Here is a 23,716-nt window from a genome sequence, read left to right as displayed (position 1 = left end):
ACAACACAGAAAGTCCTCACCCTCATCTTTGCTAAAACTTTGATTGGGCGAAGTGAGGGTCAACCAAGGCAACAAATCATAATAATATGGATTACTACTCCCTTTAGAGTTGTCGTTAACATGACTTGACAAAGAATTACACATTGTTGATTCAGTCGGAGTCTGCTACAAATGAATCTGTTGTACACCAAATTGATCCATAGACCTCCTTGGTGCTTAAGTCGACAGAGATAGAGACGATAAATCCCCACTCCCAGAATCAACTCTTATTTGCACTAAGCCATCATTAAAATTTCGGCTCAGTTTCAACAGTAGAGATGGAAATCCTAAGCCTTTGCTCCGAAAAAGTTCTGACAAACTATTTTATCCCTTGTTCTTTGAAGATTTGTTCCACGAAGGCATTCTTCCTAATCATTCCACTTCCAATCTAAATCTCTTGATATTAGATGATAACAAGAGAGGAAGACTTTGTTGCTTGAATGAATCTAATCCTAATCTTGCTTAAACTGACTCTAATACTGTGGTGATTTTTTATGATAAAAAATGAGACAAAGCAGTAATAACATATACAAAAATGGACACAACGAATTACACTAGGAAAACTCTCCAAATTGAGGGAGAAAAACCCAACCACAAAAAAATCACTAATATATTAATGAAAGAGAAGAAGGCAGATTTACAAATTGCCCAAACACTAGGCTAAATTGAAGTGATAATCATAGCACCTATCTATATGAAGACAATAATTTGTTCCTTAGTATCGATCTCTCTAGTAACAAAAGATATCAATCTGTAGTGTACATCATAGATGTACTACTGGCAGAGTATTGGTCGAGTTGCAAAAGTGGTAGAGTTTTTTGGCTTGGCGAGTTTTTAAAACTTTTGCTGGCATCGAAATCTCTCCAAACTTTTGTCAAAAGCTGGGCGAGTAAAAGTTTATGTTAAAATTTCGGTCGTAGTTTTATAACAGCACTTAAAAGGCAAAAAATGACCCAAATTAATTTCATTTCTCATTTCTTCACTTGTACATTGCTGAGAGGGGAAAAATAGTCTTCCAAACCCTTGTACTCCAAACACTTGCAAACTGATTTCAATGGATGTGAGTCAGATTTGAGGTGGTTTATGAAGAAGATGACATCAATGATTAGGAGAAGCAGGCTATGGAGGAGGGTGGTGGATTTATTCTCACATTGGATAACATTGAGTTGAATTACTAGTCATTGCTAGTGTTAGAAGAAGCTAGAGGTAGAGCTACATCTAGGATGGAGGACAAGCCATAGACTGAGTTAGACATACTGAGCAAGGATGCACAATCATGCCCATTACAAACTTCTAGGACTAGACCCTCTACTTCTACCTCTCCCTTACTTTTTACTAGAGCTGGGAAGAGGGTTTATACCATAGTTACACCGCCCTGCAAGATGGGGGGACAAGTTTTCGAGATGGGGGGACAGAGGGGCCTTGATTTGGGGACAACGGGGGACGGGGGGGGAGGGGGTGGCGGCGAGAGCAGGGGTTTATATACTATACATATGGTACTTAAAATGCTAGTTATGAAAAGATGTACTACAATTATACAATATAAGATACAAAGATGTAAAAAACTTAAACATTGAACATTGCATTGAAGTTTTCAACTGGAACATCATGATTCATGATCAAATGACAAACAAACAATGAACATTGAACATTGAACATCAACAAATAATAAATATTAGTCTATATGTCAGTCTTCAGATCAATAGTATGAGTATCTAGATCCTACTATCTAATAGTAATCAATAATCATATGAGTCATGATTCATGAGTCATGACTCATGAGTAATGACATAAAGATGATTACAATAAGTATCATGTGCCATGAATCATGCTATCAAAATAAGTATATAATGCAAACAAAAACCACAAGTCTCCAAGAGTCCAAATCAAAATGCCAAATCAATGATCAATGATCATCCCTTGGAGGCTGGAAGTTGAAACTCATCGCCATTGGAATTATCAGTCTCTCCAAGATCAAGAGCCAAAAAGGGAACAATAACTAGTCTTGTGGCTAGATCTAAAGCATCCTCCTCCTCATCAATTTGTGATGGCTCCTCAGGCTCTATATCCTATCGTGATGTTGGGCTCTCCTTGTACACACTTGTCTTGCGGTCATCGATACACAACACACTGTGTACAACCACTAGCTTCTTTGCTCTCTGAGAGATAAGTCCTTTCCTCTTAAGAGAGTGGATGACGCTATATGTAGATCAATTCCTCTAAGAAGTTGAAAAACTAGAAACCTGAGATGAAAAATAATTGGCCAATGCGAGTTTCGGGAATTAGAAGTTGAACAATGATCATTGAACAATGAACAATGAACAATGAAAAGTTAAAACTTAAAGTTGAGAAACTAAGTACCTGGGACAGCAAATGAATAGCTAGTGTGGTGGTTGTAGATTTTGCTCCATAAGCTGACCACCACAAAATGGGGTCCTCTTGTGCCATAGTCTTGATATCTGCCTTTGCCGCTTGATTGTAACCCCTAAGAGTAGCAAATTTGGTCCACTCAGTGCAAACCTTAGCTGCTGTCTCAAGGTCATACGTCCTATCTATGCACTTGAAGAATCCTTCCTTCACCTGAAAAAATTAAAAAAGTACAAATTATTAGCAAATAGAAGAATCAAGATGCTAGTAATGTAAATGATTTTAATTTATAAAATGATAAGAATCTAAGACTTTAAGACAAAGTCTTAAAGTGTTATAAACTTATACAATATAAATCACCTCATCATCGTGAAGTGGTGTAACTCTACCAAGCCTAGTCATGTACCACCTCGGATTCAATGCTATGCAGCCATGTATAAGGGTATGTTAAGTTTGTCCCATCTACGTTGAATAAAAGGCCGAATGTGATAATTGTAGAAGGCTAATGTGGGGTCCTCCTCTTACACAACTGCCTTCATCTGCCCAAGCATAGAATCAATGCACTCGTACACCTCTCCAAGTATAGGTGCATCCCCATCTCCATACCTGATCACGTCGAAGACTAGCCTAATAATAGAGACAATGTATTTTGCATTGCTCGAAAATACATCACTCTTAACTATATCCTTCACCCTCATCCCCTGCTCTGACCTGGAAACATCCCGCCTATTCCATCCATTCGTCATAACAATTAGTTGCAGTGGCTCCTGCAACTCAAGCATTCTCTCCAAGAGAATGAAATAGGATGCATATCTTGTCTCAACTGGCTTCAGGAACTCCTAAATAGTGCATGTGAGGTGTGTTGATTGTAGATATACATCTGCGCATCTCTACCATTACTCACCACTCCCTTTATCCAACAAATTTTCTCCATGTCCTTTAGAGCATTGTTCATAGCATGCACACAACAAGGAGTCCATTAAATATGCTGATATGTGGCCTCAATAAGCCTCCTTGCAGCTCTGCACACATGAGCTGCATCTGTCACTACTTGGACCACATTTTGTGGCCCAATCTCCTCAATGGCTTCCCGAAGAATCTGAAACTGAAAATCAACATCTTTTTTATGCCCTGAACAATCAACCGCCCTAAGAAAGAATGGGACCTCTGTACATGTGACTATGACATTGATGAGTGGACGGTGTCTATTGTCCGTCCACCCATCCATGATAATGCTTCACCCTGATTCCTCGCAAACAGTCCTCATGGTCTCCATGGACTCACCAATCTGGGAATACTCATCATCCAAGATTTTAGTTCTCAATTTGTGCTCACCTAGTGGCACATATGATGGTAACCCCGCCTTCGCTACATTGTGAAATGCCTCCTTAAAATAAGGAGACTGAACAATATGAAGTGGAACGCCATTGGCAAATAGCATTCTCCCAATACAATCATCTAACTTCTCTCTCGTCTGGGCTGCAAACAAATCTGCTATAGGGTTGTTGTCACTAGACTGTGCCCTGTGTTTCTCCTTGCTCGTTTGGGCTGCTGCTACACCCATAGAGCTATAAGTAGAGTAAGGTGCAGAGGCTACCCCTAGCAATGTAGTAGATGAAGCTCTATGCTGTGGTCTAGAAGAAGACATACGTCGGTGTTGTTGCCCTTGTATTTGTTGCTCATGCATCTCTTGTATAGTTTGAATCTGCTGCCTACCAGCCGAGGTAGTCCTTTGGAACTCCCCAAAGCTTGTTGAATTCAATTGTAAACTTCAAGTTTTTGGATTCAATCAAAAACTTACATGGTAAGACACCTTTACTTATCCAAAAGAAAGTGTGCATTCACTCTAGTGATGCTACCATACCATACATCACCACAAATATTGCATCTCCACTTTCTTGTGCCGCTTGCACTTGATCCGCTTGTTATTCTAGTGGCAAATTGTTATAAAGGAGATTTTGGATCAAACTTACCCCTAGCACACTTTGCCAAAGATGGGGAGGGGCAATCAATAGATGGAGTACCATATAGTAGAAAATAGTACCCATGGAAGTTGAGCTAGCTTGGGCCCCTTGCTGATTTGGTCCAGCTCCAATGTCACTCTCATGCTCACCTGTCTCAATGGTGTCATCATCATCCTCAACCCCAACCTCAGGCTAAGGTTCATATTCTGATTCACTGTCACTATCTGAATGAATTTCCATCTCATCATGACGATGAGTATCATTGTGGGAGCTCATTTTGACACTGCATTGCACAAAATGAAAAATTTAATAAAGTTAAATAAACATTGAATTTACAAACTTTCAACCTATGCCCTACTTCAAATTTTCTAAAATTTAAAACTAAATAACAAGAATTTGCAAAATGTGACATCAAGAATCTTAATCTATTATTTAATATTTATAAATGATTCAATGAATGAATGATAATCATAACTATAACAAAATGAAACAACACACATTTGGAAATTAAAGCTTAAAACATTGAGCAATAATTTATAAACATGCATTAGAAAATCAGAATAACAGGTTAAAAACCCTACCTTTTGCGTAAAAAACTCCTTCAGCAAGATGGTAAACCCTCTTTTTCTTCTTGCTCCTAGGCTCTCCTTTTTCACTTGCAAACACTTTCTTCACTCTTGCACAAACCCTTATCTCAACTCTTCACTCTTGTTGTTGTTGTTGCAAACAATGAGAAATGCAAATGTGAATAAAAATGAAGAATAGAAGGCCTTTGAACAAAGGAGGAGGAGGGAATGGGCCCCACGACCCAATATAATAAAGATAGAAACATTAAAACATTAAAAAAATGCCTTCAACTTTGATTTTTTAATGTGCCTCTTTTGCTTGTTGCGGGAGATGTCCTGGTGTCCCCCCGCAATAAAGGAGACTCCTTTGTGTCCCTTGGCATCCCGACTCAGAGACGTATCGTTGCCTCAAAGACATCTTACCGTCTCCGGTGGCGGCGACGCTCTAAGTGGCACCGTTCGAAACGATATCCTCCTGTCCCAGGTGCGTCCCCGTCTCCAAGACGACCCACTTTTGGGGGCGGGGACGTGTCCCTGTGTTACACTGATTTATACTAATATAACATTTAAGTATAAATACTAATATAACATTTAAGTATAAGTTATACTTTAAAGTTTTATTTGTATAAATACTGTCAAGATGTTTAAGATAGGTTTCTCCTTCATAGAAGTTAAAATGCATATTCTAGATTTTGGGGGTTTTCAAAAAATTCCAAGCTTAGCCAAATTTCAGGATTCAACATGCCTTCAACAATGTTATCTCCCACAACCTGTCTTGGCTAGTTGAGGTCAACTTGAAGTTGGAATAAGGATTTTCTAATTATTCTAACTCATCTTCTCAGAAATCACTTGGTTTCAATTCTATATTCCTGATTCTTGACAGACTTTGCTCAACCACTTGCTCACACCCAAGACAAGCATGACTTTCTAGAAGGTCAAAATTGGTCAAACCTACTCTTGGACTATTTTGCTATGATGTATTTACTTCTAGTTTTATAGAAACTATTTACTATAATGTATTTACTTCTAGCTTTATAGAAACTAACTGCAATGATGTATTTACTTCTAGTTTTATAGAAACTATTTACAACGATGTATCTGCTTTTAGTTTTATAGGAAGTACCTACAATGATGTATTTACTTCTAATTTTGTAGAAACCATTTACTATTTTGCTTCTTGCCATCAACATTCCATAGGAGACTGTGATTTTGTACTTACTTTGCATTTATATATGAAAAATATACAAGATGCCATGGCCAATATGGAAATAAAAGAGAATCAACTTAGAGAACAAATTGAAGAAGTTAGATCATGGGCTAACATAGTAAAGGGACCAACAAACACTCCTATTGACAACATAGAAAAGCAAGTTCGGAGACAGATTAGAGAGGAAAAAGAAAGAAATGAGAAAGCAGCAAATATTATCATCAAAGAGACTATGGAGAACAGGAGAAAACAACGGATTTAGTTAAAGACTTCTTTAAAGACCAATTAGACTGGCATGGAACAACCATACAAGCACAAAGAATCGGAAAATGGATTAGAGGAGGCAAAGATAGACATGTTAGAGTGACAATGAGGAATACAAGAGATAAAAATAACATTTTCAGCAAGAGGAAGTTTCTTAGAGGTACACATATATCTTGATGATGACCTCACCGTAACTCAGCAAGAAGAAAGGAGGAAGGAATGGGAAAAAGTGAAAACAGCGAGAGAAAACGGCAAGTGGGCGTGGCTACAAAATGGCAAAGCCCAAATTAGCGACAAAATCACAAACAATAAATAGGAACTCGGGCCCACCCAGGAACATTTAACTATAGTTAGTTGGAACTGTAGAGGTTATCCTTGGAGAAGAGGACCTGGGTTAGGGCCGATAGCTAAAGATAATGACATCATTATGCTTACCGAGACACATGAGCATGATGGATGTAGGGTTCCAGATTTTGAAGGGTATAAGAAGGTATCACTGTGGAATGAGAAGATAGATAATGGTAAGGGGCATGGAGGCATCAGTGTTCTAATAAAAGAAACTTGGAGCAGATTTGTAAACTTAGAGAAAGAAGATGTAAACAAGCAGTATATTTGGATTAAAATAACGGAGAATCAGATTACTACGAGGGTGGCTGTCTGTTACTTCGCCCCAAAAAGCTCAAAAATGTATAAAAAGCATAGATTGGATCGAGAAGACCCATTCGCTGCACTCAAAAAAGACATAGCAGCCTTTAGCTCTCTAGGGGAAATAATGATAATAGGGGATTTCAATGCTAGAACAACAAACAACCAAACTCTCAATCTTAAGGAGAGCTACAGTGAAAATAGAAACCCAGTTTGGGTTGAAGAAGAAGGGACACAAAAATGGGAAAGATCTTCGCAGGATAGCATGGGAAAGATTAATCATTTTGGTGCTGAATTACTAAGTTTATGCTGCCTATATAACATGGTCATATGTAACGGTTTGGAAAAGTGGCCTAAATTAGGTGGAATCACATGCGAAAGATACAATGGACAAAGTGGTGTTGACTATGTAATATGCTCGCAAGAATATGTCGCAAAGATAATTAACTTTGAGATAGAGGACTGCCCCATGGAGCTAAAATCTGATCATAACCCCATTTTGATAAGGGTGGCCACTCACTTTAAAGATCAACATATTGTCCCAAAACCTTTACAAAAGAGGAAGAGGATTCCGATTGGCAAAGTTTTAATGATACAAGAAAACCATGCTACTTTCCAAAACTCTCTTTTGTGGCTGTCTAGAGTTTTGAGAAACCATCCCGAGTCTGATAAACAACATTTCATGGACAAGGATAATTTTGTTCTTACTATCATTAAAGCATTGGAGGAGTGTAAAAGATCTAGGGCCACAAGAGAAGCCAAGAACACTTTTCCGGCTAATTCGTAGTTTGATGAAGAATGCAAAACAACAAAAAGAAATTGGAAAAAGAACATAAATAAAGAAAGTAGAAAGGAGTATGATCAGCTGATTAAAAAGAAGAAAGGAGAGTATGTAAATAAGAGAAGAATCGAGTTGATTAATCTTGGTAAAAACAACCCCAGAAAGTTTTGGAAAGAACTTCAGCAGAGAAAAACTCAGATAGAGAACAACATAACAGGTACCAAATGGCTGGAATATGCCAAGACTCTCTACAAGTGTGATCTAGGAGAACGTAGAACCATGGAAACAGAGACTACAGGGAAGTTATTCAGCGAAAATGATATTATTCAAGGCATAAGGAGGTTAGCTGCCGGTAAAGCGCAAGATATAGATGGGCTTCAAGCTGAATATTTAAAATGGGGTGTTGAAACCCTCACACCACACATCACCAAAATTTTCAACAGTGTCAATAGAGAAGGTTTCCTTGTAAAATGGACAACAAGTGTGGTGATCCCACTCCACAAAAGTGGAGATATAAATAATCTTTCTAATTACCGAACCATCATGATCAATCCTCTTTTTGGCAAGTTATTTGGCAGCTTGGTAGAACAAAAAATCAGCAACTGGGCTGAAACAGAAGGCAAACGTGCAATAGGGCAAGCAGGCTTTAGACCGAAGCACTCTACTATAGATCATGGCATCACTCTTAGATACTTGATTGAGAAAGTTTGGGACACTCCGGGGATCGAGGCTTTTTGTTGTTTCGTGGACTTTAAAAAAGCATTCGACAAAGTGCCACGTAATAAATTATGGGATACAATGGAAGAGTTGGAAGTTCCTAAAGAACTTAGGTCAGCAGTTTACAGATTATATGAGTAGGTCAAAGCTAAAATCAGAACGACAGAAGGGCTATCAGAAAACTTTGACAGCAACATCGGAGTTAAGCAAGGGTGTCCGCTATCTCCAACATTATTCGGGCTTTATATTGACAAGTTAGAAGTGTGGATAAACAAGACCAATGGTGAGGGGGTGCATCTAGCCCACTTTGTGATAAGATTGCTCTTATATGCGGATGATCTCATAATTCTTGCTAGAACAGCTAAAGGTTTGAAAGAGCACTTGACAGCACTAGAAATTTTTTGTCATGAAATAGGAATGCAAGTTAACACTAGTAAAACCAAAATTATGATCTTCTCGCTGAAGAAGAATAGGGGCATACAAGACGAGTTTCTATTAGAAAATAGCCCATTTGAGATTGTGGAAGAGTACAAATACTTGGGCATCGATTTTCATAACAAACTCAATTGGGATACTTGCAGATCAAAAAGGATCCAAGGGGGCTGGAAGGCGTTATACTCTTTACAAAACAAGTGCAGGAATGCAGAATTATGGGATTGGACGACCATGAAAACTCTTTTTGGTTTGCTGGTCACTCCGGTTATTTTATACGGATGTGTAGTGTGGGGAGGTAGTATGTCCGAACAAAAATGGCAGCAAGTAGAAAGAATTCAAAAACACTTCATCACATGCAATCTTAAAGTCAAGACCACAGTTTCGTATGAGATCCTTTTGGCGGAGGTGGGTTCCTATCCATTAGAAGCCGTTGCTTTAGTCCGAATGATAAGCTACTTAAAGAAAACCCAAGGTTTGGAAACACATCGTTGGCCCAAGTTGATCATAGAGGAAAAACTTGTGAGGCGGAAAAGCACATGGATGAAGCAAAATGACAAATGGATGCGAAAATGGGATATCAACATCCAAACTTACCCGGATAACATTACAGAAATAAAAAAGTTTGTCAATGAAAAATTTCACAATATTCTGTGGACAAGACGCATAGGGCGGAAAAAATCCTATTACATTAAAGAATTTAATCCCACTTATAGTCATGATGAAAAGGCCTATATAAGAGCACCTATTAACTGGAAAGCAAAAATGTTGATGGCACAACTTAGAACTAGTTCACATTAGCTGCGATGTGAAACTGGTAGGTGGCAAGTTCCAAAGGAAGAGTGGGCAGACAGAACATGTTTATTTTGTAATATGAGAATAGTTGAGACAGAGCAGCACTTTGTCAAGGACTGCCTGGCTTACAATGACATCAGATCTGGTTATACAAAAATATTTCAGAACAAGGACGTCAACTATTTATTCGAGGAAGATCAAGTGAAGAGAGCAACGGATTTGATTACCAAACTTCAGAGAAGGAGAGACAAGTTATCCAAAACATTACAACTGACTAGTTCCGCTCCTAACTCGGGAGGGTGATTGCATGGGTCCCATAGACTACTTTAGTCTCGTGGACGTCAGTAAAATGTATCATATCATATCATATCATATATCTAAACTCTGCTTGTATCTTTTGTATTCTCATTAATTAACTCATTGGATGCATCTTTTCATTGAATTTTGCCAAAAAAAAAAGTATTTTAATTAAACCTAAGCTGATTTTTAGGTTCCTGAGTTTTTCCCGGAGTTTTTAAAAAAAAACTGACCAAAATTTTCTTGAGTTTTTTTTGGGCTTAGCGAGTTTTAGCTGAGTGAGAGTTTGGCGATTTTAATTGAATGTGTTTGTGGAAGGCTTGGAATTGAATACATTAGTCATATAAAATTCCAATTTTATATTCCAATAATGTTTGGAAATTTTCAAGTGTTGGAATTTTATACTCTAATGTTTGGTGGTGTTGATTGAATGTTTTTGTGGAAGGGTTGGAATTGAATACATAGGATTTATTGCCTTGAATTTTGTGTTGAGTCAACAGTTTGTGAGTAGTTTGTGTCAAGAGTAACGATTTATATTTTTGGAAGCATTTTAGTCACACTATTTGGTAGTCTTCTTTGATCATATAGCCTAGTTGGTTCAAATAGAGCAGATTAGAAGCAGCGATATTCGATAAGCTGGGGGATATCGTGGACTATATTTTGGAACATGCGTCATAAAGTATAGTCTCAACCTTGGCTCAAATAATCTTTTTGTTAAGATGGGGTTTACTACGTGTTTCTACAGGTATAAATATTTTAATATCAAGCTTATTTCATGCGGCTATTTTTAGTCTACTATTTGTTGTGAATACCATCTAAGGGTTGCTGCAGAGGTGGAAAGATTATTATTTGAATATTAAAGTGAAACATTGCTAATGTTTTTGTTTGAGGAAATGAAGTTTTAATTGGTGGCCCCTTGTGTGATGATGATGGTGAAGCAAAATATATACAACAAGCATATTTGAATAGACTATGGTATGATTAAATATTTCATGAGCAATATTGGGCCAAATATTTGAAGAGCGTTGGTATTTGTGCATGGTTTGGTATATGCTCCCAACTCATCAAGAGCTTGCTGCCGAGACTGCATATAGTTTATTGCTAAGTTCGGGTTCGGTTCCAAGTTCGAAGTTCGAGAACCAGTTCACAAGTTCGACAAATTTGTGGAAAGGGGTTTGGGTTCGTTTGGGTTCGTTAGTACACATTTTTATGAAGCATGAGTTAAAATTAGAATGTAGCATAGTAGCATAAACACATTTAAACAACAAAAACTTTAAAACACCATAAACAGTAACATATCATAGTGATCATACTGTCATATAGTAACATAGTTCAATCAACTTCAACATCAAAGATTCAAAACATTTAAAATATCAAGTTCAAGTATCATTGTTTCACGTTCATTGTTTAACTAATGGAATGAAAAGCTATTAATAATACGTTAGGAACCTTGCAGTTGTCTCAACTAATCATATCTTGTAGCACCTGAGATTTCCTTGTTCAAGAGGATAGAATATACTTATTATATTTTACTTTGTTTTGGTGGCCTGCAAAACCCTCATCAACACTATCCTAAGCAATGGTCCTAAGGTATTAGCAACAATTGCAAACTTGTCCAAGGTACGTTCACGACTCCACTTAGAGCTGACAATGCTAGGCTAAGGGATACAAGCTCCCTTATACCATAGTTCATGACTGCATTTTGTAATTTTTCTTTTAAGCCATAAGTATCACAAACTATGAATTGTGTACACCTTAAATACTTGATAGCGTTCATATATCTAAAACGTTGTTTCCTTCAGCTAAATTTTGTTTTTACACTCATTTGATCAATGTATACTTGTGTCATGTGATCGAATTAGTTTCTATCTGGTTGGTTATTGTGGTTTCAAAAGTTATTTATTGAACGGTACATAATACAAGTCTAAAATTGTAATGGTTGCCCTTATATTAACAGTTTTCTTTGTTTGCTTGTTTCTGCAAATATGAAATTGACATTTGAAACCAACTAATACATTGAACATATAACAGCAATTTTAAATAGCGGCAAATATGAATAAAACGAAACAAAATTTTGCAAGCATTAAACGGTAAGCAACACTTTGAACATTCAACTCATATTACAAGTCTGATATACTTTGTCATTAGGCATCAATGGATACAATGTAATAGCTTACTATGCTCAACTTAAGGGATTATGACTCTAATATCACTTATTGCTGTCTAAACTCAATTCAGACCTGATATGGACATTTCCCAGGTACGCACAGCACACACAATTCAATAAAGACCCCATGCACCACCCTTTCCCCCACCTTGAAGATTGTATGGCACCTTGCTGCTACTATCTAAACCTGTACCGCACCCAGATTGCAGTCATTCGCCAATTACAAGCAGCGGGTTTGAACTGGGTTCGATTTTTTTAAGGTGGTTCACCTGGGCTCGAACCCAGTTGGAACCAGATCGAACCAGGTCTGAAAAAAGAGGACCCTGGTCGAACCAAGTTCGAACTGGACCCGAACTTCGAACTGGTTTGAACTTATCTTGGTCCGGAGGGTGGTGGGGAGGTACTTGTGCAAATTAGGTTTATTGTGAAGTTATGCTGCTGTGAAAGTCTGAGGCTATTGATAAAGCTGTGAGCTATGTGTTTGTTTTAATTTGGTTAGGAGGGGCACAAGAGAAGCAACAGATTGGGAATCTGCTAAATGTGTCTGGGGCTTCTTGTGATGCTATGGAGTGGCGATATGGGGGAAATGTAGATACATTTCATATAGGCCGGACAAGGACCTAGACTTGCCTTCTGACCTGTGTGAAAGAGTACCCTTAAGGGATAGGATTCCTGTGTAGATTTTGCATCCTAGGTATGCCATTTATTAGCTGGTGTTTCTTTAGGATGTGGACATATCTCCTGATGGCACCTCTAACATTTAGAGGTGATCTGATTTACCATTCAAGTCCACTAATCCATCTGATGTACCTAGAGTTTCTACTCGGTGTCGTGGAGAGTATTGCCTTTGCTGAGATGGAGTCTCAGCATCAGTGATCTTTGCTATGTGCTAAAATGCATATTTCTTTGAGACGGAGAAATATAAGGTGAAAACCTTTTGCAATGTTGCTCTTTCCACTCATGGGAGTAGCCATGGTGGATGTCATGTTGAGAGACTCCGTGACGATATCACGTTGAGAGACTTTGTGATGAGCACTTGTGCACATGCTTCTTTCCACTCTTGGGAGTAACCATGGTGGATGTCATGTTGAGAGACTCCATAATGACATCACGTTGATGGACTTTGTGATGAGCACTTGTGCACATGTCCACACATGTGAGTAGCCATGGTGGACACCATGTTGAGTGACTCCACATTATCATAGTGCGAGATTTTGTGATAAACTCTTTTCCACAAATGGGTGTAGCCATTGTGGATGTCACGTTGAATAACTCCATGACATTATCACGTTGAGAGATTCCGTGATAAACGCTTTCCACAGATGAGTGTAGCCATTGTTGTTGTCATGTTGAGTGACTCCATGAAATGAATATCTAGAAAGATACCTCCAAAGCAAAGAGGGAGTGTTAATGTTATAGCAACATGTGTTATCTTTTCCCCCTATATTTGAATTAAGTAAATAACTTTGTAGTGTTGCGACTGGAGTTCACAAAGTCACCTATCTGTCCAATGTCAAGACAATGAAGGGTTTTCACTTTGTAATGTCAAGACAATGGACGGTCTTCTCTTTGTAACATCAAGACAATGAAGAGTCAAGACAATTTTATTTTCTTCCAGTAGAAATTTGCATATATACTGCAAATTGATATCTTTTGTTACTAGAATGGTTGATGCTAAGGAATTTATTATTGTCTGCATATTGATAGGTGCCGTGATCATCACTTCAGTTTAGCTGCCTAGTGTTGTGCAGGTTGTAAATCAGTCTTCTGCTCTTTCATTAAATATATAATAATATAAGTGATATTTTTGTGCCTGGGTTGTTCTCCCTCAAGTTGGAGGATTTTCTCACCCAAAATCAGAGAACAGGATGTTAGAAGTTGGAGGGTCTTCCCAAGATCTTTTTTTTCTGATTTTTAGTGATATTCATCTTGGATCTGAATATCACCCCCTCTCATTTTTCCAGTTTTTATACTCGTATTTTGCCTATTTTCATCTTGGTTTTCATGCCACTTTCTCAAGCCTTGGGTATCATGCTTTCTCCTTTTTTCCTTGGATTGACTCTAAATCATATTTGAATCTCTTAAATACCAGAAATTGCATTTCAGATTCGTTTTTTGTATCCTTTCATCGTAATCATCAATCAAGGTTCACTTCCATCCTCAGAATTTATAAGCATCTAGTAACTTCCTTCCCTCTATGGTTGAACTTCTAATTGGACAAGTCTTGCTCCTAGAGCTACTTCAATCTAGCTATTGACTTGAGGACTTTAAAATTGCCACTGAACTGCCACTAAGGTAATTCTAATTATAAGGCAACTAATCTACTGCCAAGCAAAAAGAGGTGGTCCCTACATGCAATGGGGCGATGGTGTGAAGACCTTACAACACTACATCTTCTTTAGTGATCAAATCCTCTGCTCCCAAATAACTCTGCTGCCACCACAGCCCACCTTCATTTCTCAGGATTACCACCTTCTTCAGAAACATAGCATTCCTCTTTACAATCATGCATCTCTGAGCCACTCTTGTGACATCCCTATATTGAATAAGAGGGAACTTTGGTGAAGTAGTCTTGGGACAGTGATAGCCTACCCCAATCATCCACTTGTTCCAGCACTTGTCAAGTTCTCCAAGCAAGCATTTCCTCTCCACCTTCCTGCAGAGAGCAGCTACCATTTATTTATTCCCTCTAGTATCTAGCAGACATGTAACAACAATATTGGCTATATCAATATTCACTCTATATCTGTGTTCTGATTTTGAAAACTCCTCACCCAACACTCTCTGAATTGCATGCATAACCCAACCATGATCAGTGGAAATCAATATTTTTTGAGAAATCTCACCCAGAAAAGACATTTGTATTTTATCCCACTGCAGACACCCAGGGGTATCTCACACAGAAGACACACGGGTATCCTTGTGAAAAGACCAACATAGCTGAAAAAAGTGAAAGACAAATAGGGAATAGCATCATGAGAGCCAATATATCGATCTATACCACCTCTCACAATCATTCAGCCACCAGCACTATAGTACCATCTTGGCATATGGAATCTAAGGAAACCTGCTTTTCCAACTATTTCATAGGTTGGGGCTGGGAAAAAGGTACCAACTACCTTACAATTATAAAGGAGAAAGCTGTAGGGCCTTAGAATGGTAGGGGCCTATGAATGCACGCTTGTTGGTTCTCTGCATGCATCAGGTGAATGTTTGTTTCCTTTGGTTGTGTTTTAGGATCTTCAATCACTAGCACTGAAACTACTGGTGCCGAACGTCCTGCTTCTGGAATTGGAACTGCAATATAGGCTCCTGCGGGCAGCCTGATTGCATGTCGTCTCACCTATACCATGCATCCATGCTGCCTCATAATCAATTCTGAGGCATATCAAAAAGTTATTAATTCATTCTTAATTAATGCTCGTTACATCAATTATGAATGGGAATGGGACACATCGTATTGCATATGGCAATGGAAAATGTCATCCTCTTATAAAGAAATTCCATGTCACATCTGTCCACCAAAGCGACCCCAAAACCCCATGTAGGCAACTGTGAACTAAATACGCCTAACCTCCACTGCATATGCTGATTTGGCACTCAAATCTGCCTCTTGGTCTCCTTCTCTATAAATATGTCAAACCTTAAAGTTGTTGGAATGTTGGCATAACTGATGGATAGATGGTAGGTGATGTTTGGAGTTGTCATGATACAGATTTGGTTGCATGATGATCAGTTATTGTGTTGCCATTGATGTCAAGTATTGACCCAGTGTTCCTAGTATGCTGCTGAGTATAAATATGGTGAACACGGTGTTGTAGTGAGTTTCAATGGTAGTGATCCTTATGAGAGACTTGGGGCTGTCTTTGAATGTCAAATGTGTGACTGCTGATTTTGATGTAAAGGTTTGAGCAAGTTATGATCAGATGAAGATTGATAGTGCAACTGCTAGAACAGTTAGTGACAGACAATAAGTGATTTCATTGGAATGTCAAATCTATGAAGAGTTCAATGAATCAGTCACATGAGAGGTTAGTCAATGGTTTCTAGACAGAGTTGCCAGAAACTCCTCTATCCCTCCTTGGGCATGCGTATCCCCGTATCCAATTTGGAAACGTATCCAATACTGCCTGGATATACGTCAAATATTGTACCCATGTCTGCCTAATAAACTTGATTTTTGAACCGTACTAAATACTATGGGATGCTATTTTCTTAAAGATTTGACGTAGATCTTCCCTTTAATGTAAAAAAAACTATATTAAAGCAATTTTATTAAAAAATAGTATAAACAAAACCTCCACCGAATGAGAAAGACAAATAAAATGTTTTTCTATTTCAGCAACCTGTTTTTTGGGTTATCTTCTAGTGCAACTCTACTATGTTTACATATTGTAAAGCGTTAAATTAACTTATAAATATTTATGTAGCATTTATGTGTCAATATTACTTTTGAAGTAATGAAAATCTCCTACAATAACTTAGAGAACTATGTTAAATATATGTATATGCGTTATTTATTAATGTCGTGTCCAGCCGTATCCATATTGGGAGTCTTAAAAAATTGCAGTAACCGTACCCATTAATGTATCTGTATTTGTATCCATATCTGTATCCATGCAACTTTGTTCCAATTATAAACGAAGTTTCTGGATAGAGTGCTTGTGTTCTTTGAGTTACATTTGGTAGATCTTGGATCGATGACCAATATGGATGACGTGGTAAGTAAAGATGAGTTAGTCATGATGCAATGACGTGTCTTAATGATGAGTGGTGATGATTAGGCATTTAAGTGATTGATGCAAATGTGTCATGAAGATTCTAGAAGAAGGGTTTGTTTGGTCAAAACTTCTTTGACTGTTCTTCATGGATTTGGATGTAAAACTATTGCCGGATGATGCAGTACATGAAACTTGTTTCATGTATTGAGATGTGTTTGGGCGCATGGTATGTGACCGCTATGTTTGAAACTCAAACTGAAATGTGTTGGGGCTGTTTAAGGCAGTGGAAGGATTTAGGGTTTGTAGAACATTATATATTTGATGAAGGTGAAAGAATTGAGTGTTGATCCTGAAGAGGTTGCGAATGTGAAGGTGTGATCAAGCTAAGAGGTAGCTGAGTATGAAGTGAAGTGTGTGTGGATTACAGGTGGATCTAGTCAGGCAAATAAGTTGTTATTTTAGTAGTTTATTCTACCTGTTGTTCCCTAACAGTTGCAGCAGTTAAATCCCTTAACTGAGTGGATCCTAACAGGTCCTTTATTGTATATCCTTTAACAGGGTGGCACTTTAACTAGTGTTTAAAGTCCTCTAACAAGTCTACTCTTAACAGGGTAAAACTCCTAACTGGGTTGGAGGTAAATTCCTTAGCCAGGTGGCACCTAACAGTATCTTTGTAAACTCCTAACATGGCTAAGCTCCGAACAAGGCATACTGCAAAAGAGTGCACAATTTGTGGGTACTAATTCCCACTGTGGTTTTCACCCAAATTGGGTTTCTACAAGACCAAATCTCTATGTCAATATTGCTTTATCATGTGGATGTGTTTATGCGTTTGAAGTTTTCATTTGTTGCTTTAAGTGAATATTGTGATAAGGCTTTAAGAGTTTGAAAAGTTGTTTAATTGGTTGATAATTGATTCACCCCTCTCAGTAATCTGATCCCTTAGGACTAACATGAAATTCTATAAAAGATCTCTGCGAGTTTCTAGTTCAGAGTGTGATTTTGTCTGATGGCATAAACAGTTATCAGAGTCTCCTTCCAAATGAAGATTCTGGGCCTAGCAAGTCCACAATTGAGACTTAGTATTGCCATTCTCAATTCTGCTCATTATTCGTGGCTATCCCTAGATGTTCCAACATTTTTTTATGGTTTTGATCTACCCAGCCTCCAACTTCTCCCAAGGCTTAGAAGAAAGATCATCATTTCTTATCCTTTCAATAGGGGATTCGTAGAATCAAATTTTGGCACTGTAGTGATTGCCCTAATTTTGATAGGGAATGGGGTTTGCTATATAATATATGGACCTGTGTTGCAGCCTTCTCCAGGTTGGTCGTTAGTTGACATTCGCCAAGATTCCTTTTCTGCCAAGTATGGCGTTTGTAATATACCCTTTTGGGACATTAGAAATATTAAAGGCATATTATATATAATCTTAAAATTGACTTGGAGAGCATGGACTCAAAATTTAAAAGGTCAATTTAATATTACAGAGTAGGCAAAAAAGGACAGAGAGATGAGACAAAAGGCCAAGAAGGGAGTCAAAGAGTCACAGCTGTGAAGATAAAAGGAGAGAGAGCTTTCAGCTAGTATGGGGATGTAGTCCCTCGTGCTGGCAGACAGTGGACGTAAACCCATTGTCTGGGAGACATCAATTTAGGTGTTTCATATGCGCTTATAGGTTCTTATTCGAATATTCCAATCTGACTGTTAAACTGTATTTAAGATTGGATTTGTTTGTGCTGGTTATTGTATTGCTGTTGTATAATGCAATAACATATTTTAAGGAGTTACAAGAGTTTGCTGGTTTTTTATATTACTGGTTTGTAATGCATTGTTATATGCTTGAATCTTGAATATTATTTTGGAAAGAACAGGTTATTATCTTGTGGAGAATCTTTTGGTTTTATTGTTGTATTGTATTACATTTGCCTATGTTTGAGTTTTGAATATTATATTCAAGAAGAAGCTGGATAAATATCTGTTGGAATTCCTACTGTTTTCGATTGTGTTTGTAATACATTTGCAATGTTCAGTCCTGAATATAGTGTTGAAATGGGAATCGAGTAAATATCCGGTTTGGGATATTTCAGTGTTATTACAAAAATCAACTTTGTTTCTTTATTGCAGTAATTTTAGGAGATTGTAATCTTTTCAGAACCCTATCAGAGCACCATGTCTCTGCAATTGTATATTTGTTTAGTTTATTCCGAGTATGGTCAACTTGAGTGATGCTTGTAATGTAATATTTTAGTTTTTAAAATTTTATCCTGATCGGGATGTGCATGTTTGTTGCATAATACAGTACTCTATATACCATTTTTTATGTTTTATGCTTATGCAGTGTCATATCTTATTAAGCTTGTTACTCTTATATTTCTGTACAAAAAATAATACCATGTCCTTGCAATGATTAGTTGTCTGCGATCTCACTCTCTGCATACACTCCTCACTCTTGCTGTTACTGTAGATCTCTGCGAGTTCTCAATTACCTGTCCAGTTTCCAGTTCAGAGTGTGATTTTGTCTGATGGCATAAAAAGTTATCAGAGTCTCCTTCCAAATGAAGATTCTGGGCCTAGCAAGTCTACAATTGAGACTTAGTATTGCTGCTCTCAATTCTGCTCATTATTCATGGCTATCCCTAGATGCTCCAACATTCTTTTATGGTTTTGATCCACCCAGCCTTCCAGCTTCTCCCATCTCACATTCTCCCGAGGCTTAGAAGAAAGATCATCATTTCTTATCCTTTCAGCAGGGGATTCTTAGAATCAAATTTTGGCACTGTAGTGATTGCCCTAATTTTGATAGGGAATGGGGCTTTGCTATATAATAGATGGACCTGTGTAGCCTTCCCCAGGTTGGTCGTCAGTTGACATTTGCTAAGATTCTTTTTCTGCTAAGTATGGTGTTATTACAAAAATCAACTTTGTTTCTTTATTGCAGTAATTTTAGGAGATTGTAATCGTTTCAGAACCCTATCTGAGCACCATGTCTCTGCAATTGTATATTTGTTTAGATTATTCCGAGTATGGTCAACTTGAGTGATGCTTGTAATGTAATATTTACAATTTTTAATGTTTTATGCTTATGCAGTGTCATATCTTATTAAGCTTGTTGCTCTTATATTTCTATACAAAAAATAATACCATGTCCTTGCAATAGTTGAGTTCCTTACTGAAGATCCCCCATTTGGTCTTTGACATGGACTCAAATATACAAGTATTTTGTTCTAACATCTGAGTTTGAAGAGACGTTTGAATGTAGTTGCCAAATCAACATTATCTTGTTCTCTGGCTAACATTTGTAAAACTATGTTCCACAATGTCTTGGGAACAGGAACGGCGGGGGATGCGTTTCTGGGACATCTCCTAGAGGGTCAAAAACAGGGGACAACAGGGGACAGCAGTATCTCTCTCTCTCTCTCTTTCTATATATATATATATATATGAATTCTTCAAAATATAGTTCTTATATATATATATATAAACTATATTTTGAAGAATTCATATATTAAAAAATTGAATATTAAAGCAACAAATATAACAAATGTAGATATTAATCATAGCCATTGAAATTTGAAACACAATGATATTGAGTCTTTTTCCCGTGTACAATGCATACAACAATAATATATTTTGATAAAAGAAATGCAATAATGACAAAACCCATCCTCAATAAATCCCCATATATATATATATAAAATGTTTGTATAACTCTTAATGACAACATTTATGGGGAAATCAACAAACGTCTTCTGAGACACAAAATAAGCCTACAACTCCAACACTTTGATGCATGTATGAAACATAGATTCAATTTAGTGCTAGCTTAGAACCATTAGTTAATGTCAAAGCCCACTTGGGTTTGTTTCTACCTTGCCGTCTTACGAAAAACATTGACTTATGTTAGTTTTAAAATCTTCCACAGCATTTTGGGGATGGGAATGGGGGGATGGCAGGGGATGCGTTTCTGGGATGTTTCCTAGAGGGCGAAAAATAAGGGATGTGTCCCTGTGTAACATAGGGGAAAAATGATTGTTGATGCTATATGTGATATAGATTGTAACTATGCTCTTCATTGTCCGCTAATCTTAAGATGTGCTTTATTACACAACAAAAACGCTTGTAGGACCACCAATTTCCGTAGGAGGCACAAACAACTAATAAAGTTGCTTGCCTATATAACTGCCAAATCTTTATTAAAAAATCTAATTTATCTATGCTGGAGGAAGTCTGGAACCCATATAAAAGACATTAAACACTTGATGAAAGTTATTTACAAACATCTTTAGCTATGCTCTACGGGGATGGGTCCCTTGCCTAATTTTCCCCGCACCCATCCTGGAAATGGTAAAAGGACACGGGGACTGGAAATTCCTGTCCCAAATTTGATTCCTTTTTTTTTAAAAGGGACATTTTGGAAATGACACTTTGAGAGCAGCAGTATACGGGGGTATGGCTAGAAGTCCCCTACCTGTTCTGCAATTACCCATTCCAGGGACTTCTACCCGTCCCCTATGGCTCAAGCCATTTTTGGATATAAGTGTTAGAAAATAAGACATTTTTAAATTTGAAAAAAATGCTCGCCGGTCCCCAAACTACATTTAACATTACCAAAACCTAATCTAAGCATAAATAAACCAAAAAACGAAAAATAAATTTATTTTCACATTTGCAAAGGAGAAGTGCAGGAAGAGCAGCAAGAGGAGGAGATGCTGGTCAAGGAGTGAACAATAGTTGAAAGAGGAGTTATGGCATCAAATTAACTTGATTTAGACTCTTAGACCTACAATCTACTGATTATGGACAACTATATATTATTGTGAACTTCTGTGTTAACTGATTAGTCGTTTTGTTGTAGTATTTACATTTCAATATTGTATGGACAGCTGATAATGGAGTAGGACTTCTATGTTATTGTTTAGTGTTTAGTATTTAGTTATAATAGAATGTGCATTGCTTACATTTCAATATTTTATGCCATATTTTTCCAATGAAAGTATTTGAATTTTGTTAATTTGCTATGTATTGAGCTTCTAAAATGTTCCTATGGTGAATAGTTTATCAATGTTATGATATGCATTGTTGAATTCTCTCTCTAAATAAAAGTTTCCCATTTTTTTATAGACGTCCCCTAAATTTTGGCTTTGAGTTGTACCTGTACTGGAAATACATCCCCGTCCCCTAAAATGTCCCCGTCTCGGAAACTCTGTGGAAATATAAAAAATTCAGGGCATATCCTAGCACTTGTCTGGTTTTGAGAGATGGTAGCTGCCATAAAGTTATATTTGGTTTCTAGTGATAGAAGTTCATTTCCCTGGAATTGAGATAGTCGATTTCTCTCTCCAGGTTGGCTGTATCCATCCTCATTGAAAATTTTCAATGTATCAGTAATGTGAATGATAAGTGTTTTTCATCTTTTGTAGGTTCTTATGGGGAATGAATATCCTAGTTGTAAAGAAAGCTGAAGTTCTTGTTCACCATTAAATTCAATGTCAACCAGATAGCTTGAACAGAGAGATCAGCACACTTACGTACTTCAATACACTGTTAAAAAAGGAGATATATAATCTGAAATAATGGCAGAAGAAAAGTGTGAAGTAGTGGCAAAATGTGGTTTTTGTTGACAAAAATTATTGCAAATTCTGTACCAATGTAATGCATTTTTTCACTCATTTTAGGTGGAATTACATGTGCAATCACTTGAAGGATTCACAAGGACACTTTTCTTATTATTTATTCAAACCGTTCTGAATTTTGAGTTGCATTCGTCTGTGACCTTGTGTTTCCATGTCTGTTGCAATGATCACCTGACAGCAATGTTTAAGAAATGTATAGATGCAATTACCAAGTCACATTAACTTGGTTTGCTGGCTCAACATTTGTTGGATGTTCTTTTGGGACTTACACTCATTTCAAATTTAGATTTTGAGTACATTCTTCAGTTTCTGCTGATCTGAAGATGTTATTTATTTTGATTTACTAATCAAGGCTGTCACTAAGATACGGCACAAACTGCTCCAATATCTCAATACCGTGAGACTGCATAAAAATATTGTAACAGAACTACAAATCTCTAAGGTTGAATATGCAAGTGATAAAGGCATTCATCTTTATGATTACTTATGTCCAAATGATTTTCTGTTATGCAAGAAGCATGCATCTGGTATTCTGAACATAAAATTCAAATATAATTTACTTGTTGAAAGTCATTAAACATGTGTGAAACATCAGTTATATGTGAATGCATACATGTCCACTATTCTGGTTTCGAGAGACTGTAGTGGGTCAAAGTTATATTGATATTCAGTGTTTACGAACTTTACATGTTGAAAGTTAACTCAGATTTGTGTGAAACATTATTGCGAAAACCTATCCAACCATTATTGGTTTTGAGAGATAGCTGCCGCAAAGTTACTTTGAATGTTTCCATTGATGAATGTATTTCAGGTTTAAATGTGTGAAAAAGGGCATAACTGGCATTTATTTTCTTCTGTGGATTTCTATGGGTAAATGGATCCTCTAGTTGAAAAGAAAACAGAAGATTCTCATTCAGTGTCGGTCAGAGGGGAGGAATTGAGAAATCATCACACTTGTATACTTCAAATATTCTGTTAAAAATAAACTGCCCAGTCTCAAAAAAGACATAAATGTGTGATGTAGCAAAATGTGGTAATCGTAGACATCATTTACAAATCTGATTTACGTGGAACTGCTGCTTTCTTAATGTAGTCGCTTGAATCAAAATTTTTCAACA

General features: G+C 37.2%; 1 protein-coding gene across 3 annotated transcripts in view; it reads left to right on the top strand.

The window, feature by feature from the left end:
• U11/U12-31K (RNA recognition motif and CCHC-type zinc finger domains containing protein) overlaps positions 1 to 23,081 on the top strand; it is a 34,594-nt gene extending 11,513 nt beyond the window's left edge. The window contains exon 2 of one of the 3 annotated variants that reach the window (XM_089826940.1): positions 22,386 to 23,081. The gene's annotated coding sequence lies outside the window, so the exon portion shown is untranslated. Of the gene's footprint in view, positions 1 to 18,452; positions 20,070 to 20,296 lie in introns of those variants that run through there. The other 2 variants (XM_089826952.1, XM_089826961.1) reach the window with 2 other exon arrangements.
• Positions 23,082 to 23,716: the final 635 nt, after the last annotated feature.

The sequence above is a fragment of the Cupressus sempervirens genome, chromosome 1, assembly GCF_028749045.1.
Source record: "Cupressus sempervirens isolate cs-2001-9-10 chromosome 1, ASM2874904v1, whole genome shotgun sequence".
Classification (NCBI taxonomy): Eukaryota; Viridiplantae; Streptophyta; class Pinopsida; order Cupressales; family Cupressaceae; genus Cupressus; species Cupressus sempervirens.
Note: the sequence above shows the minus strand (reverse complement) of the source record. Positions and strands in the feature narration are given on the sequence as shown.